The sequence below is a fragment of the Furipterus horrens genome, unplaced genomic scaffold (assembly GCF_987537825.1).
Source record: "Furipterus horrens unplaced genomic scaffold, mFurHor1.1.pri manual_scaffold_2, whole genome shotgun sequence".
Classification (NCBI taxonomy): Eukaryota; Metazoa; Chordata; class Mammalia; order Chiroptera; family Furipteridae; genus Furipterus; species Furipterus horrens.
Genome location: NW_028327172.1, coordinates 31,553,090 through 31,570,286, shown reverse-complemented (window position 1 = coordinate 31,570,286; position 17,197 = coordinate 31,553,090). Strand labels below are relative to the sequence as shown.

Here is a 17,197-nt window from a genome sequence, read left to right as displayed (position 1 = left end):
CCTCTTGAACTTCCCCCAAATCCTCCTGCCCAGCCTACAAGCTTAATCTCCAAGCAGTGAGGGACTGGTCATGTCCCAAGATCACCTCTCAACTGTGCGTTGCTCAAACCAGGAAGACTGGCCTAGTCAGAGGTAGAGCTTCTGTCATCTATTCAATGGCACAGGCTGCTCCGTAACCGTGATCCCATGTGAAATTTTTATCCTTTGGCCAGAGTTTCGTAATCTGCACCATTTGTGCAAGCATTCCAGGAAACAATTCCAGGCTCATAAATTTGTGGGACAGTTTTCATATGGAGCCCAATTAAATGATAACCTCCTGGGACTTAGGGCCCATTCCAGGGTCCTTCCTGTGGTCATCCCTTTCTTCTGGGCCTAGTTGAGTAGATGCCAGTGGCTTAAGGCTGTGAAGATCCTGCTTTGGCTCTCTTGACTCTTTCCCCCCACCCCTGTCTCTGACCTTACAGGATGGATGGATGGTCTTTGACCCAAAGTTTTCTGTCTCTCAGGTCTTCCCAGGCAAGAGCTCAGCATCCCCCTGCCTCAGCTTTTGGTCCTCAGTAGATTGCAGTATTCCCTCACTTATCGTGGGCATTACGTTCTAGACCCCCCTGCGATAGGTGAAAATCTGCGAAGTAGGAACCTTACATTTATTTTAGTATTTATATATATTTTAAGGATTTATAAACCCTTCCCAAACACTTATAAACCATTCCCAGTCCCTTATTAACCTTTCCCACTCCCTTATTAACCTTCTCCGCACTTTTATAAACACTACTTATGTTCTTAAACATATTCTACAGTCTTAAACCTACGTAACTTTAACAACATACGTATACAGTACCACAAAATCCTGCGATATAGCAAAAAATCCATGATAAATAATTAAATATATTATTTTTAAAAATCCTGCGATACAGTGAGGCCGCGATAAGTGAACTGTGATATAGAGAGGGACTACTGTACTGTACTTCCAAATTTGCCTCAAATGTCTAATCCTGCTTCCTGCCTGCAAAATACTAGTCCCTGTGAATTCTGTGCTTCTGCAAACATTAACTGAGCTCCTACTGTGTGCTAGCCCTGGGGATTCAGGGTGAACAAGAGAGATAAAGCCATGACAAAAGCAATAAACAAGTAAAACAAAGAAATCATGTCATTTCAGTTAGGGGAGGAATGAAATATCAAACCAAGAGGTCAGGGAGTAGAGAGAATGGGTTGACGGATTGTCTCATAACAGAACTAATGAGCAACACCCCTGCTTAGCCTGCAGGGAGGAAAGTAAAGTAGGGCAAGGGGTCAGTAGGGAGGGCTGGGAAGTGGTGAGGGAGGGCCCCCGGTGCTGAGGGGGAGCTGGAAGAACTGGGGAGGAGGAAGCAGAATGTACAAGAGCTTCGGAGGCGGGAGTGAGCGTGGTGAATTTTAGGAATGGCCACTATTTATTGTGCAGTTAACTACATGCGTAGTTCTTATATGCAGTATTGTAATTGATCCTGTGAGCAGAGTGGGACATTATCCCTTCCAATGGCTCAAGAGGTAGGAGGCACTCTGGTCTCCTTCGCCTTTTAAGAATGAAGAAGCTGAAAGATGAAGAGGCTAAGTCATTAATTTGTCCACAGGCATCCCAGACCAAGTAAGTGCTGGGCTGGGCACTTGTACCCCAAGGCTTTTGTTGTCTAGTGTTCACTGTACCCTCTGCGTCCTTTCTACCCCATGCTCATTCTGATTATACCTCACCTCTTGCCTTCACTAGAATTCACTTCCAGGGAGGCACCTCTTACCCACCAGAGTCTCTTCCAAGCCTCCTCTTCCTTGTCCGCCTGCCTTGTGCTCAGCACCCAGTCAGTTCCTTCTCAGTATTTCACCTGTTCCTTTACAGCCTGCAGTTCCATCTATTCCCAGAGCCTTCAGCTTGGTTTCTATCTGTTCTGACCTCATGCCTTTGGCAGGAGAACTGTCTTCATATATCACATCCTCACCGTCCTCGAGTTAAAACTTGAGTGAGTTTCAATGCTCTACATTTCAAAGGCGATCAGGTATTTTAAGCCTTATTAATGACATTAAGAATGACCCCTTGAATTTGAGGAGGACACAGGAGTGAACAAGACATTCAGTGTTAATATGCGTCCTGAGGAGAATCCCATGTCTTTAAATAGCAGAAACAGTAGGGGATGATTTTGAATTTGGGTTTTGCTAATGGCATGTAGTAAGAAAATAATAGGGATTTTAATGCCTCTTAGTGGGATGCAGGGTTGGAGGGAGGAGCAGGAACTGGTGAGAGAGGTGGATTTATACTGTGCTTTCTAATAAACACTGGAGTTTAATCCCAAATAATGGTAACTTCTCTTCTTTATCTATTCTATGTGACTACAATATCGGATGATCAATACCTAGCATAGTGTTGTGCACATAGAAGATGCTAATAAAATGCCAGTTTTCTCCCCAAGTCCCCCTCCCCAGCATCTCAACCCACAATAGATGAACCACTCTCTTGGATATGCGTTTATTTTAAAGTTGCTCTCCCTGAGAAAAAATTATTTAAATGAAGCTAAAAATAATTAATGTTTACAAATCATAGTAAAGAAGGGAATACATGAAACCCTTGACCAGAATGCCCAGGGAATGGGGAGTCTGACTTAATATTTTCCGGTAACTGATGATGAATCAGACTTTCTTTGTTTAAGCCTCGGGGTTGGTGATGGAGAATCAGTCTGGGAAGGTGGTGTGGCATAGTGGTATGGGCATAAGCTTTAGACATAAGCTTTGTCAGCTGGTTCAAGTCCCAACTATGCCCATTGCTAGCTTTTGGAGGCAGGTGACTTAATCTCTCCGTGCCTCAATTTTCTCATCTGTAAAATGGGTATAATGAGAATTTGTTCCAGCAATCTATTGTTATACCACAAACCACCCCAACACAATGATATAAAGGAATGACAACATTTATCTTGCTCACAAATCTGTAATTTGAGCAGGGTTCAGTGGGAATAATTTTCTTTGCTTCATTCACTGTCAACTAGGGTGGCTTGAAGCTGAAATCAGCTGAAGGTTCACTCACTCACTCACATATCTGGTAGTTGATGCTGGTAGTCAGCTGGGGGTCTCGCTGGGCTACACGGACCCTCTTTATGTGACCTGAGCTTCGTCACCACACGGTAGCTGGATCCAACAAGGATCGTCCTGGCTGGAAGAAGGTAGGGATGTGGGACCTGGTGGAACATGTGTTGCCTGTAATGACCTATCCTCAAAATTTACTCTGTATCCTTCTGCAATATTCTGTTCACTGGAAGTGACTCTGGAAGGCTGGCTTATATAAAAGGGAAGGAAATTAGAAGCCACCTTTTGACAGGAAGAGTAGAAAATTATTTATTGTCCTGCTTCAAACTGCCCTATAGATCCTGCCTCATCAGGGCTACATCAGGGACTGAATGTGATCTGGCAGTAAAGCCAGGCATGGTGCCTGGCACACATGTATAAAGTACACCATATTTCTGGTTTGCATCAAGGAAATGCAGCCTCTGAGAGGTTAAGTATCTTGTTCAGATTCCCTGTGAGTGCCAGAGCAGGGATTCGAGCTGTTGGTTGCAGGACTCTGCATGGCTCCTCCAGAGGCTAGTGCATGGCGCTGACATCCCTTGGCCCCCTTTGCCTGCGGTGCCATGGTGCAATAGGTTATGCCAGTATTTACAGGAAAGCATTTGTAGCCCGAGGTCATCCTTCCCCGTTTCCCAGAACCCCTCCTCCTTTTGAAAATGGCCTTGGGGGTTGATTCGGTGAAGACTATAATATTTTGCTTTTCCCTGTGCACCCTGCTGTTGGCATGACAAAGTAAAACCATCAGTTTCATCTTTCTCATGTGGCCACACAGAAAGCCTTGGATAAAGGTTCCAGACAGCCTTTCTGTCTTGCACCTGGGGAAGCATCTAAAACCTGCTGGCTGGCCCTTGCCAGTGTGGCTCAGCTGGTTGGAGCACCGTTCTATAACTGAAAGGTTGTGGGTTCGATTCCCGGTCAGTCTGCTTGCCTAGGTTGCGGGTTTGGTCCCCAGTCCGGGCACATACAACCCGCATATGATCCCCAGTCTGGCAACCAGTCTATGCTTTTCTCTCACATTTATGTTTCTTTCTTTCCCTTTCTGTCTCTCTCTAAAAAAGCAATGAAAAAATGTCCTCAGGTGAGAATGAAATATACAAACAAACAAACAAATAAATAAATAAACAAACAAAATCTGCTGGCTTGTCCTGAAAGCTTCTGTTCTTCACGTCAGCAGTTAAGTAAATTGGGCTGATCTGCAGCTTTACGACACTTCCATCCCTCTCCACTCGCTCTCCCGGTTGATTTAGGGAGGAAGGTGTGGATCCCTTTGTCTGTTTACGGGGCTTATAAAATATAAGCTTTATCTGTAGCCTGAAGTGTAATGTGTGTCAATAATTTCTTTGAAAAAAACCCTGACAAATATATTTTAATTTTGCAATGGGAATCACATCACCTGTCAAATAAAAATTTATTCCTCCGTCTTGAAACAGGAAGTACCATTTGCAGACAAAAACCCGAGGAAGAAGTTAATGTAATTGAATCACTTCCCCCAGGCTTTTAAACTGGAAGTTTCTTCCTTTTTCTCTCCCCTATGTGCCTGGTTATTTTTTTTTCCTAGTTGCAATTCGTTTGTTTTAAATTTGAAATGTACTGAGTTGAGAGCCTTTTTGCTCCATAACATTACTTCTTTTTTAAAAAAGAATTTATAACCTTAGTGTTTATTTTTAAAGGCAAATCTCACTTGTGAAAGTACAAAAGGAACATAGAGCCTGTTGTATCCAGAGCTTGTTTCCATTTGGACTGTGAACCCTGAGCATTTTCAGAGGAACAATGTTGGAGACCTGCACTATAGGGGTAGGGGTGAGAGGCTGAGGGGTTGGGGGAAGTGAAGTGGAAGGTTAAAGGACACATCCAAGGCCTCTTCTGGAAGCTAAACTGCAAACTGTCCTGCATGGTTCCCTCCCCTTGACCATCTCACAGCCAGCTAAGTAGCTGAGTCCTCTGAGCATCCTGGGTGCTTTGTTCAGTGGCACCTTGTGTTTTACTGTTTGGGGATAAATTTGGGTCCTAGGAAAGAGGGTGTTTTCCATTTTCTTTCTATTTTTCTTTAAGGTGTAGATACTACTTCTATAATGGGAAAGAAAATCCTTGATTTAAAAACAAAACGACAACCCCCTAAGAATTACTGTTTGGAGCGACAGTTGCCGGGGGTGTTGGACACTCATTCATTCATTCCTTTAGCCAATATTTTCGGAGGCACCTACCTGCTCCAGGACCTGTGCTAGGTTTTGGGGATATAATGATAAACATAAGTTGCCATGGCTCCTGTCCTCACATTGTTTCAAGTCTGTGGGAGTGACAACAGTAATCATAGGGGCTCACAGAAACAGAACATCCAGACAGGGAAGTGGTGTGGTTGGAAGGGAGGGAGGGAGAATCATCCCAGGGGGAAGGTAAGATAAGGCTTCCTCCAGCTGAAATCTGCAGGTGGAGTAGGAGATAGTGAGTGAATGGGGAGAGAGGACTGTGCCAGGCTGAGGGAGCAGCATGAGCCAAAGCCCAGGAGCAACACGCAGAAGTGAGGGCATGAGGGCCTGAAAAAGGCTCAGTGTGGCAGGGAATGAGCCCTACAGCTAGGAAGTAGGAGAGGCAGCAGGGAAGCCCCACCCAGGGCTGCACACCATGTGCAGGAAGAGCATCTTTATTTGAGAGCAGTAATGAGGGCCTTGGTATGACCTGCAGTGTGTGGGGGTGAGCAGTACAGAACCCTGGAAAGGCAAAAAGGCAGGAAGCTGCTAAGCCTCACTTGCCAGAGGCAGGCCTTTTTCAGGCTGTGAGATGGGAAAATAAGCCAGTTCCAATGACCTTTGGGTTATGGGAAGCTGCAGTGTCTTTGAGGTCATATAGCATCTAATCCTAGTGCTGCACTTAGGGGTCAGTGAGAAAAAGTGTGAAGTGTCCCCATGCACACACTTGTGAGTGTGTGCCCGTGTGTATGTCTGTGTGCACGTGAGTCCCTGTCTGCACCTGAGTGGGTGCATTCCTGCCCACTGGAGCGCAGACATTCCACGGAAGGGAGAGAAGCCCCCACATAGGCCCACATGCCCACCCTCTGCTACCTTGGACAGCGCCCGCCCTGCTGTGATCCGCTCCCTTAGTGCATTCATCCAGCGAGGGCCTCCTCTGTGCCAGGCGACTGGGAAGGAGAGGATTCTTGCTCCTGACACAACCTCTCCAGGTGGAGTCCAGTCTGTGGAGAACACCCAGAGAGGGTTCAGGCCACCGCTCTGCAGGGGCTCCCGCCTCCACCTCCTCTTTGTTCAGAGGCATGTGTGCTGCCGGTGTTCAGTCCAAGAGGCACTGTATTTGTAGGGGTATGAAGGGGACTGTGACTCACTGGGCAGGTGGCTGAGCCCCAGATAAGTCCCACTGATGGGCCACCCTGTGCTCAGGGCAGGAGGGCACCCTCAGGGAGTGGAGGGGTTGAGCCCACTGCAAATTTCTAGATGTTGTGTGGAGGCAAACCCAGTACACTGATTGCTCTGGTTTTTATTTCAGCCTCTGTCCTTGACATTGTCCCTCTTCCCACCTCTATTCCTTTTGGTCCCCATTAATGTTTCTGCCCCTTCACCCCCGAGTGCTCCTGTGACAGAACTGAGTCTCATTTCCTAGCTGTCCCAGCTCCGGCAGACAGGCCCCAGCCATGCATTCCCCACAAAGTTGTAATTTGGGGGAATTTTGAGTTGGCCTTGGGCAGGAACTGAGATTGTCCTCATTAGCACAATGGATAAAAATACCTACATCCTGGAGTTTTGTGAGGATTAGCTGGGATAATACATGTACAGTGCTCAGAGCCCTTCCTGGTGTGTCCCTAATATATCTCTAATAAGTGGTAATATTGTAGTTATTATGAGTAACCAGTATTAGCAGCTTCGAGGGGGCAGGGGAGAGAGGGTGTCTTCCACTCAGTTGAAAACTAGTGCTTGTTAAGTACCTACTACTACCTCTGGCTAACACTTGAGCATGTTTTATGTGCTGGACACTGGACAGAGCAGCTGTTATTATGACCCAAGATCACACAGCAAGCAAGAGTGGAGGAAATATTCAAACCAAGTGTCCCCACAGCGGGGCAGGACCCAGCCCCAGTGGTGCCTGTATTTGGTCAGTGTGTAAGGTGCTACTAGTAACATACAACCTATGATGGTGTCTACACACTGGATTTTCTGTGAAGAGATAGAACGTTATTCAGAACACTCTACCGCTGTCATTCTGCTGTTATTCGAATCTTACCAAGGGTCACATTGTGAGGCCCACAGAGGCTGTAGGGTCTCTAGAAGGGAACCTGTGATCCTTCCTTCCAGAGAATCTAACCTGGTGGTGGTGGGGGAGGGAGGTCTCTACTTTGTGCCAATTTTTGCACTTTGCTGTCTGCCACACATTGCTTCTCAGAGGCTCATTGATGAGGAGAATGTGGCTAATGTCAGGTTAAGACGTAGCCCATGGGGCCTGCATTTCATGTTTGGAGTGGGAACCAGGCTCTTGTGTAGTGATGGGTGAATGCTTTGTGATGCACAAGGTATTTAAACTCTAGCGGAGCTCTCCATGTAAGCTTTACTTTTTTACATTTAACCTTTACTTCCCAAAAGAATTCAAATCACCCAAGCAAATCATCCTTCGTTAATGGATGGACTGCTACATTTGGACTTAGGGACGCTGGATTCTCCTAACGTGGGCTCACATGGAAGCTGCTTTCTTGTTTTATGGGGAACGTGGAGGGGTGGGGAGTAATGAGTGTGTTTGTCCCCTGCAGGTCCCTGTGGCTCGGGCCTCTGGTGAAGTTTGTGAGGGGCAGGTGATCCTCACTCTATCTTTCAGGTACTGCTGATAGAGCCACGGCGAAAGGAAGACTTGGGGAGCTACAGACACTGCCCTTAGATAATTGAGGAACCCCATAAAAAGAGGAAGCAGGTGTGTTTGGGGTTGTCAGAAGGGTTAAACTACTGCTATGGGTGGACAATTAAAGGAGGACTCTGACCACCAGAGCTGTGGGAAAGGGGACAGGATGCTTCAGAGGTAGTGATCTCTCTTGGCTCTGGAGGTACACAAATCAAAACAGAGTGACCACTGGCAGGACTGGTAGAGAGAGGATTGGATTCCCTGAGAGGGGCGTGTGCGTGTTGGGGGTACTGCCCTCATATTTGCTTCCTAAAGGGAGGCTTTAAACTCCTGACCTCTCACGTGGAATGGGTTATCTCTGGTGTGTGTGTTTGTGGGGGGAGTGCATCATGTCCATATTTAATTATTATTTTTGCATGTATATTTATTTTAGATTCGCTGCAGTAAACAACTTGATTTTATAATTAAAAAATAGATGGAAAATGGACCTTGAATCAAAATTGCCTCTGATTTATATGTTGCTGGACAAAGATCAGTGGACTACAAGTCAGAATGTTTCCAAGCGAAAAGGAGGTTCTTTCACATGGCGCCTTGATGTAGAACCCAACAGCTAGTGTTGAGGAAAACAGGTCTTTATTCACAATATACCAACCTGGGGAGGGCTGTGAGCACTTCAGCTCAGAGCCCTGTTCTCCCACGGGACCCAGCACTTCTCTTGCTCCCCAAAAGGCTAGAAGCCAAAACCATGCCCAGAAGTTCCCCATTCCTTATCTGTCAGCTCTCTCCTCAGGATCCGGGGTACGATGTCATCAGCCTCCATCTAATAGTTCAGGAAAACATGTGCCGTGTTGCACTGGGTCATGGTGAAGTCCAAGTTTTAACAGAGTTCTTTCTGCCTCTCCTGAGTTCCAAAAGTCCAGGCTTTGGAGTCTGCTGAAGTCGGCACAATTAAAGCAGCAGCAGTAGCAGGCCAGCTTATTCACTAGTCTAGGCCGCATGGGCTCCCTTTCCTTCTTTCAGACGGGATGGTTCTGCATCCTTTCAAAGCCACATGGCTCTCCCCTGCCAATGGCTGCCTCCTTATTTTTAAATTCCTGACCTTGGTCTGTGATGCAGTGGGCGTGGTAACCGGTTCTGACCATTCGCAGAACCTTGCACAAGCCCTGTATGCTCTTTCCTCACCATACTGTGATCAAAACCCCTCCCATCTTCTTGGGGCCTCAGAATAACCAAACCATTTGCATAACTAAGACACTCACTACCAGCCATAGATATGCAAAGGCATCTTGAAAGCTGTCCCCTTCCTAGGTTCCCAAACTGCAGGCTCTGGGGAATTTGGGGGCCAAGCTCTGTAACAAGAAGGCCCAGGAACTAGCCTCAGCCTAACTGTTCTCTTTCCATATCACTGGGTAAGGAACATTGGTGCTCTTGGCCTCAGTTTGCTTATCTGTAAAATGGGAGACTGGAGTATATATGCTGAGCTTGGGCCTGTACAGCTCTGATACTCAGCCTGGGCTGCACTGGGGGCTGGGGCAGAGAGAAAAGGAGAAAGGGCCTTTATCAGTGCCTGTATGCGATGGGGGTAGGGCTAAGTGTCCTTGGACAGTGCCCACTTTGTCAGTACAGCTCTATTCCTGACTCTCCTTGGCACCCTCCATCTGGGCGAGGTGTAGGAGGTGTAGGAGGACCTCTTCATTGGTGTCCCAGAAGCTCTGTGATGCCTTTTGAAGAAGCAAGACTGGGAGATGGCACTGCTGGCTTCCCCTTCTGTCAGCCTGTCTCTGCTCCTTTAACCAACCACAGCTGGCTCTTTCATGCGCCACACTTCTTCCACCGTGGTAAACCTGTGATACTAGCCTCACTTATGCTCTGGCTTGTCATTCCTCTGAGTCCCCTCTGTGCTCCACTCACCACTCTGCTTTCCTATCCACGAACTCCCAACCCCAGCCTCCTGGTCACCAACCTTCCAGAGGTCCTTCCCTTGGTACTGAAATCCAGCTTCCCCTTTGACTCCCAGCTCTGCCCAGGCCCTTCATTCTGGATAGACCCACAGTTTGGGATTAAGAGGCGCCCTGCCAGTTTCAGGCACATGGAAACCCCCTCCCGTGCAGCAGCTGGCCTCAGCGCCCCCTGCCGCCCCGCCCCCACCAGGGGAGAAGGATCTGTTCCCTTTCCTTCACCCACACACATGCTCCCAGTTGGTGGGTGAGCGGCGCTTTTGGACACAGCCCCAGCCCCTGGCAAACACCTTCCTGAACCCTGGGTCAGCGTTTCTTCAGTCCCAGCTGGATGCTGGCTTCAGAGCACATTGATTTTTCCCAGGACTTTAATAACCCTGAGCTTCAGTTTGCCTATTGGCTCTTCCGTAATGTATCAGCCCCATAAAAATGGTCACTTTCAGTTAAAAGATCTTATTACTGCAAAAAGAGATGTTGAATCACACTTTCAAGGTCACTGGTGAAATGTGATCTTTGAGTCTCATTGGCCCTGGTCCAGTATATGGGGAAGTGGATATTAAGAAGATAAATTAGAAGTCAAAACACAGCTTTGTTTTCCCCTGTGTCTTAGGCTGAGTGTGATGAATTTTGCTAGGAAAAAAAAAAAAAAATCAGAACTCTCTCTCTGCACTCCAAACTTCCTGCTACCTTCAGAAGTCAGGTCCCAACCTAGAGAGACAGTCAGCAGCACTTAATTTCAGCCCTGACATGACCAGAATGGTAATTTCTGTGGTAGTAATGTGAGAAACGCTCACAATAAAAACTGGGACACAGGACTTGAGCAGTAAAGCGAGGCCTTTATTCACGAGTCTGCAGAGCCGGGCGCACCCTCATAGCCAGGAGAATGTGCGCCCCAAGTAGACAAAGGAACCTGGTTTTATAGTCTTAGCTTCCCCACCCTAACGCAACTAGTTTCCCCTCCCCTCTCCTCCTTCCCCGTTTCTCCATGACTGGATACTCCGGAGGTACAATCTAACGCGTTCATCTAAATGCCCCTATTGTGATTTGTGAATATGCTAATGTTATCCACTCCCTTCTCAGAGATCCTTTAATTACATTTGCCCTTAAGATCCTTCAATTACATTTGCCTTTTGTTACCAATGACTTTGCTACTGGTTTGGGAGTCACTATGACCTTGTTTCTAACAGTAACACAGGTGAGCCCAGGTAGTTTTCAATTCTGTGCAGTTCAACAACTCTTTGCTGATTGGCTCGTTCTATGCCAGGCACAGTGTGTGTGGATGGGGACATAGGAGAATGTGAGAATTCTCCTGCTATTGGAGTCTACTGACCTCTGGGTTGGGGGAGGATGGACAAATGTGGTCAGTGTGCTTCTGGAATAAGATGACAGACCCTGTGCTAAGCACTCTGTGTGTGATTTCTCATTGATCTTAAGCTGCAGGCACTATGACCCACTCCATGAATGGTGAAGAAACAGGTTTAGAGAGGTTCCATGCCCAAGGCCAGTGCTGGAGCTGAGCCTGGAACCAGAACTGACTCCAAAGTCCACTGGCCCTCTACCCATCTATGGTACTGCCCCTCCCAGCACCCAGAAAATCCTGAGGCCCTGTGTCCGGGATAGAGAGGAGCAATCCTAGTTTGTGCAGCTAACCCCCCTTGAATGCCAAGGGAGAAGAGTGGGTGCTTGGGGCCTTGTAGGCAACCATAGAGACATTGGGTTTTACCCTGAGGGAAATAAAAAGACTCAGTAGAAGGTTTTGAGCAGAGGAAAGATCACATCCAGAGTGCATATATAGAGGATTTGCTCTGGTTGTTGTAGGACAATGGCTGGAAGGGGCCTGAGGGCAGAGGAGAGCAGGTAGAAGGTCATAGCATTGGTCCTCATGGGTGAGGAGGGAGACTTAAGCTGTGGCTTAGCCATGGAGGTGGGGAGAAGTGGTTCAATTCCAGATGTATTTTGAATATACAACAAACAATATTTGCTGACAAATTAGTTCTGGATTATGAAAGAGAGGAGTTAAGCAAGACTCCCAAGTGTTTGGCTTGAGCCCATGGAAAAATGGAATTGTTACTTAATGACTCTGGGAAGGCCGTAGAAGAAACAAGAAACAAGTGTGGGGGGGAGAAAATGTGGAGGTTATGTTTTGGGCCTACTAAGGGTAAGGTGCCTACTAGACCCCTTATGTAGGGGCAGTGAGTAGGCAGTTGAGTATGAGTGTGAGGTGCAGAGAAGTCCAGCCCCGCTATATACATTTGGAAATCATTAGAGTATAAATGATATTTAAAACCATGACACTGAGAATAAGTATAGATGGAAAAGAGATCCAAGGTCTGAGCTCTGGGGCGCTTACCCCAACATTGAGATGTCGGGAAAATGAGGGGCACTGGTGAAAGATAAAGAAGGAACAGCCAGTGAGGTAGCAAAAGAATCAAGTGTGTGATTGACTTTAAAAAAAGAAGGATTCTTGCCCTTCTCCGCTTCTTCCATCCCTTTTAAGCCCCTAACTTTGAGCTCCACCTGCAGAGGTGGTGGCACACTGGGACTCACCTTCTGCCCACGTCACATCAGATTCAGAGATGCAGAGCTCTGGTTCCATCAGATGTCCTGGGTGTGTTTCTGGGGCATCATATGGTCTTTTGTTGGCCAGGAGGAATCTGGACTACATTTCAGGGGTCAAGCTGCCTTAGACTCATTTGCTTATAAATAGAAGGAAGGGCTGAGAGTTTTAAAAATTTTGAATTGCAAAGCGAGAACATGTAGACATCTTTCAGGTTTAAATCTGAATTGGAGGTCTGATCTTGGCATAATGAGACAAGCCTGGTGACATGTCTGGGGAGGAATATTGGACTCACCAGCTATTGGTTACTAGGAATTAAATGGCTGCAGCTTCCACAGAAATATCTGAAGGAGGAGACTATTATTTGCTTTAGATGAGGATGCAGCCTGGTGTCTTGGAAAGAACAAGATAACTGATCTGATTCAAATACCAGATCTGTCCTTGGTTAGTTTTCCAATTATAGGCCAGTTGCTTAAGAATTCTGGGTGTCAGTTTTATCATCTGTAAAATGGGCATAATTTCTCACCACCTGCAGAGACATTGTAAGGATTTAATGTACCCACCATACCTTGTTCATTGTAGGGCTTAGTTAGGGTTGGTTGGTTTTATTTGCTTTTCTCTAGTGAGGAGGATAGGACTTAGGAAGGTTAAACAGTATGCAGGGTGGGGCAAAAGTAGGTTTACCATTGTGAGTACGCAAAAACAGAGTTTATTCTTGTATTATTATTTATTTACTATTGTATTATCCTCTGTGCAGACATTTGTAAGCCCACTTTTGCTCCACCCTGTATATTGTGGGCATGTGTGTGTGCCTCAAACTCTCTGAGAATAGTCCTTTCCCACATGGAACTCCTTAGTCTATTTGGAAACACAAGGCTGCTTACATGACACTGTGCTTAAGAGTCTTGTGGTGTGAGGGGAGAGGGAAGGCTTCTAGGTGATCTGTGATCTATGCTGAGCCCAGAAGGATGGGCGGAGTATGGATGGGCGACTTGGAGAAGGGTGGCATCTCTCATGTTTAGTTCTGACTTGTCCAGAGGTGAAAGAGTTGAATAAAAATCCAGTTAACTTTGAACTCATTCATTCATTCATTCATTCATTCACTCATTTAACAGAATATCATCAGCACCTATGCTAGGCAGAGTACAGAAGAAGTTCTGTCTCCAGGCACTCCCAGTCCTGCAGGGTGTTTGAGATGTCATAGACATTCATGATATGGAATGAGGGGTTCTCTGGTGGAGGCAAAAGGGCTATTAGAGCACTGAAGAGAGACCTCTTATAGTAGAAATAAATCTTAAAAACAGTTTCATTGAGCAAGAGTTTTGGAGCATCTGATAGACTGTGAGTTGTAAGGAGGCAAAAGGAAGAGGGGAATGAGTTATTTTCATCAATGGAGTGGAGAGCTCCTTCTCATATTCCGATGGACCTCTGGTAAAGGGTTTTGCTAGCTCCAAAGGTTTGATCTGGGTGATAAGGAAATAATGCGTTGGCTTCCCATGTGTCCCAGCTAGTATCTTTCTTCAATCTTCTGGAGTCATATTGGTTCTTCTTACCTGCCAACATGTATGTCATTGAGGGTAGTGCATGGGAAACAGCACAGGGTTTGAAGCCAGATAGATTGTTTCAAATATCAGCATCAACCCTGGTTAGCCATGTGGTTGTAGAGAAGTCAGTAACCTGCCTAAGTCCCTTTCCTGAAATATAGAATGGGGATAAATGATTCTTAACTCACAGGTCATTGGAGGATAAGGCTGTCTCTAGCTTACATAGTGCCTTTGTGAGAGTTAAATTAGAAATAGGTACCATTTCTCAGGACACTTCACTGTCATCTTCCAGCTTATGACACAAATAGGTACCCCCTAGAGTTGTGCCACATAAACATTCTCCATCGCATAAATGACAGCTGCTACTTTTATAATCATTATTATCACCTTGATAGAAAATAGCTCCAAACTGACCTTTTGGTGTGTTAGTTGGATCAGCCTGAAGCCTGATTAATCAGATTTATCACACAAGAGCAGTTCTCTTCTGACCAGCTAATACATAATCGTGACAACAGGCAGGGCTGTGCCAGGAGCTGTGCTTTCGTATCAGAGCTTCTTTAGCACTCAGTGTCAAAAGCTGAAGGTCGTCGAAATGTTGGACATCTCTAAATTACTGTGCTGCCAAAATAACTCCTACCGCAGAACAGACTGTCTCCAGCCATTGGAGATCAGCACAGAGCCCTAATGGATTTAGGAAGCAATCAATGTGTCTGAAGACATTTGTGGGTTGTAGTCCATTAAATATTAATTCTCTCTGTTTGTCTTTAAGAATATACTTTATATGTTAATGCATTATTGAAAGATGCTTATAATGTTAAGTGACTTAAGACCCAGGCATTGAATATCTGAATTTATTTTTCTTTGGGACATAAATGTAAAATATAAAGACAAAACCAAATCCTATGGACCATGCTGGCAGCCATGAGTCACAGCCACAGAACCAAAGTGCACTGTTGTGAAATGAAGTTGTTTTATTCGTGTTTTGATGGACAAATAAATAACTTATGTATGGCATTTCCCACCTAATAAAGTATTTCACTGTTGGATTTATGGGGCACGTTTATGAAATCACAACTGTGCAGCTCAGCTTTATTTGGCCTTAATGACATTAGGGCCAGGGAGGGTTGTGTCTGGATCTTCAGTGTACAGAACAATGCAGTGGAACGAGGAGTGATCACAAATCAAAGGAAGCGAGGGCAATCTGGGAGATGCAAGGATAAGTGTTTAATTCAAATCAGAGTTCACCTTCTAGACAGTGAGCACTGTAGACTTTGGGGTTCTTCTGAGAGTAGGCATGGTATTCTCTATGCAAAAGTGCATAGGGTGTGTTCTTGGTCTATATCATGGAACACTACAGGCTGAAAGGAATGATTTACTGTACTTTTTGGTGGCCAGAGATCACACAGAAAATTTAAACTATGGTGTCATACTTAAGAAACGCAAAATTCTTCTCATGATTTCTGAGGGTCCTTCAGCCCCTACATTGAGACTGTTGGGCTCTGATCTAGTCCAGCAATCTAACTGAATGCTGAAGCCCAAAGAGGCAGCGGCCCACTTAGAGTCACACAGCTCCTGGTACCTCCTGCCAATACCACCTCTCTAGATGGTTAAATAAGTGTTGACTTGGCATGGAGGAGTGTCCACTTGCAAACAAGACTGCCTTCGTTCATATCCTGGGTTTGCTACTTATTGATGGTTTGACTCGAGCAAGTTCTTTATCTTTCTGTGTCTAAAATTTCCTCACGTGTAAAATGAAGGTAACAATAGCGCCCACTACACAGACTTGTTGTGAATAATAAATGGACTGATATACTTGGAGCTGGGAGCTTGAAACATAGCACTTTGTAAGTATTGGTGTCTATCTTTGTGTGTCTAGCTTAAGGTCCCCAGCAATATGCTTTCCTAGCTCCATCTCAGTTTATTTGTTTGCATGTTTATTTTTGGTCAGTTAGTGTCAATAGATCCTGCTTCATCTTCAACACTTAGAATGGCTCCTTGCACATAGTAAGTCAACAGTAGACACATTGGATAACTGAATGAATGAATGGCCCTTATGAGTTATCCATGTAAACTCATGTGATTAAGTGGTATATGTCTTACTCCTAGACAGAAACTCTGCAAAAGCATCACTCATGTAGCTGTCACCATCCCTCAGTTCTGGGCCTGGCACATTGTAGGTTCTCAGTAAGTACTATATGTTAATTGAATATATAAATGCTTATATGGAGACAGGAGGGAGTAAAAATTGCAGGGGAAACTTAGAAGAGAGAAAAGTAGAGAAAAAGGATGTCATTCAAGGTCCAACATCTATGCCACTCCTGTGTTTCATTTATTAGCACTAGACTCCAGAACTGTCTTCAGCTACTCACAGTGTATGTATTTGGGGCAATTTTTCTAACCTCTCTGTGCCTCTGTTTACGTAACTGAAATATGGGGTTATATCAGCACCTACCTTATAGGGTTGTTAAAAGAATGATGAGTTAATCTCTACGAAGTGCTTAGAATGGTGATAGTAAATGCTCAATAGTTGCCAACTCATAGCATTTATTTGCTAATTCAGCAAACATTTATGAACTATTATTATCTACCAGGCCCTTTCTGGATATATATCTGTATATCTATATCTGTATCTATATCTATGTCTATGTCTATGTCTCTATCTATCTATCTATCTATCTATCTATCTATATCTATCTATCTGTATAGATATATATCCATCCTGTGTAGACCGTAGCATCTCTTAGGGGAGACAGAGAAGCACATCAACGATTATACTCTGCTAAGGTAGAGGAGGTGGCATGGGGCAGAGAGTTGGAACCCTCGCCAGGGCTGGGTCCATGGTGCAGGGACATGGAAGTTCTCAGAGTAGGGATCATTAAGGAAAAGCTGGGATTAGCCTAGTAAGAGAAATGGAAAGAAAGGCATTCAATGTAGAAGAAACATGCTTGAATATAGGGAGGTGTGCAGCAGCATGCTTTGTTTGGAGAAGAACAAACAGAACTAGTTGCCGCTCATCCACTTAATTCATTCTGTCAATATTGAGCACCAACAATGTGTGCAGTAGGCACTTTTCTATGCACAGAGACAGTGCTAGTGCAGAGGACAAAATGAACAAAGTCCCTGGTGTCAGGAGGCTTCTATTCTAGTGTGGGAAGAGAAACAATAAACAGATGTAGAGTAGATATCATGTGTCAGGTGGCATAAACACTGTGAGG

General features: G+C 45.4%; 1 long non-coding RNA gene across 1 annotated transcript in view; it reads left to right on the top strand.

Annotated features, from left to right (window-relative positions):
- Positions 1–1,437: 1,437 nt before the first annotated feature.
- The window catches only part of LOC150018080 (uncharacterized), a 127,743-nt gene continuing 111,983 nt past the window's right edge, over positions 1,438–17,197 (top strand). The window contains exon 1 of the long non-coding RNA XR_016509190.1: positions 1,438–1,627. This is a non-coding gene — a long non-coding RNA (uncharacterized LOC150018080). The remainder of the gene's footprint in view (positions 1,628–17,197) is intronic.